This window comes from Mandrillus leucophaeus, unplaced genomic scaffold, assembly GCF_000951045.1.
Source record: "Mandrillus leucophaeus isolate KB7577 unplaced genomic scaffold, Mleu.le_1.0 Scaffold112, whole genome shotgun sequence".
Lineage (NCBI taxonomy): Eukaryota > Metazoa > Chordata > Mammalia > Primates > Cercopithecidae > Mandrillus > Mandrillus leucophaeus.
In genome coordinates, this window is record NW_012099432.1 from 974,963 (window position 1) to 976,049 (window position 1,087).

The window sequence follows — 1,087 nt, forward strand, 5'->3', positions numbered from 1 at the left end:
CAGTTGTTTTTTAATTTTTTTTTTTTTTTAAACTGAGTCTCGCTCTGTCGTGCAGGCTGGAGTGCAGTGGCTTGATCTCGGCTCACTGCAACCTCTGCCTCCCGGGTTCAAGTGATTCTCCTGCCTCAGCCTCCCAAGTAGCTGGGATTACAGGCACCCACCACCACGATGGGCTAATTTTTTGTATTTTTAGTAGAGATGGGGTTTCACCATATTGGCCAGGGTGGTCTGGACCTCCTGGCCTCAAGTGATCCCCCTCCTCGACCTCCCAAAATGCTGGGATTACAGGCATAGGCTGCTGTGCGCAGACATGAGTTATGTTTTGAAAGGAGTGGGGGATCTCCAAGTGGTTCCCCACAAGTGGATCTGCAAGTTCTCACTCCCCTCTTTCTGGGGCTCCACTCAGAGTCCCCTCTTCCCTGTTCTATTGTCATCACTGAGCTTGTCAGGAACTGAAATGACCTCCTTTGCTTGTCTGTTGATCGACTGTCTCTCGTCCCCGGCCCCAGCGCCTCAAATGGCAGGGAACCCTATGTAGGTTGGCGTCGGGCCAACCCTCTCCTGTGCCTCCCGCCTGGGGCCTGGCACTGCGCAGGGGTCAGTACACGGGTGGTTGGCTAAATGCCCGTGCCACCGTGCCTGCCAGAGCGGCCTTCTCCACCCTCCCTGGGTGCCACTCGGCCCCCCCTCCGGTGCCAAGGCCCTGGGCTTGCGTCTTGGTCTTTGGCCAATCGGTCAACGATGCCCCTTGGGCACCGGGCACTTCCCCCACCCTACAAAGCGACAAGTGGGCGACTGCGCATGCCCCTCCTGAGCCGCCACCAGGCCCAGAGAGGCGAGGAAGTGACCCCGCCGCGGCGTCTCGGCTGCCAATCCCAGAACGCAGATTGAGCCCCCCAACGCCTCGGAGCCCCCGGGCCTCCGTCTGCTCCGCGCCTCCGGGTTCTCTTGCTCGGTTTCCGCCGCTCCCGGGCCACCCCGAGAGTTGCGCCGTCCAACAAAAAGATTGGACCCAGGCCTCGCCCTCCTGGCCCTCCGAGTCCTGGCGGGGAACTCGGAGGCTCCCTGAGCCGTGGCGCCCGGTTTC